Source organism: Penaeus monodon, chromosome 27 (genome assembly GCF_015228065.2).
Source record: "Penaeus monodon isolate SGIC_2016 chromosome 27, NSTDA_Pmon_1, whole genome shotgun sequence".
NCBI lineage: Eukaryota > Metazoa > Arthropoda > Malacostraca > Decapoda > Penaeidae > Penaeus > Penaeus monodon.
In genome coordinates this window covers 2,833,456-2,833,705 of record NC_051412.1, presented here as the reverse complement: position 1 = coordinate 2,833,705, position 250 = coordinate 2,833,456, and the positions used below count along the sequence as shown (strand labels likewise).

Below are 250 nucleotides of genomic sequence, written 5' to 3'. Positions count from 1 at the left end.
AAATTTTAACACCGCGATCTCTATCCCCGAAGTGCGTTTCATCGTATCTCGTTTTCCGTTTTCTGATTCTGGCTCATCAAAGCCTCTTAATTCGATTGCAGCAAGTCTCTAATTAACTGCAGAGTTTCGCCTTTGTTCAGAACACTCCGGAGAGAATGAGTCCCTTTATGAGGTTGACAAAGGAGACGTAATTCTGAATGGAATGAATGACTCTATATAGAGTTGATAACCAAGGCCACAAAAGCCATAC

At 41.6% G+C, this 250-nt stretch overlaps 1 protein-coding gene across 1 annotated transcript in view; it reads left to right on the top strand.

Moving 5' to 3' along the window:
- LOC119590333 (bile salt-activated lipase-like) overlaps positions 1 to 250 on the top strand; it is a 33,006-nt gene that overhangs the window by 32,035 nt on the left and 721 nt on the right. The gene's annotated exons all lie outside the window — the stretch shown is intronic.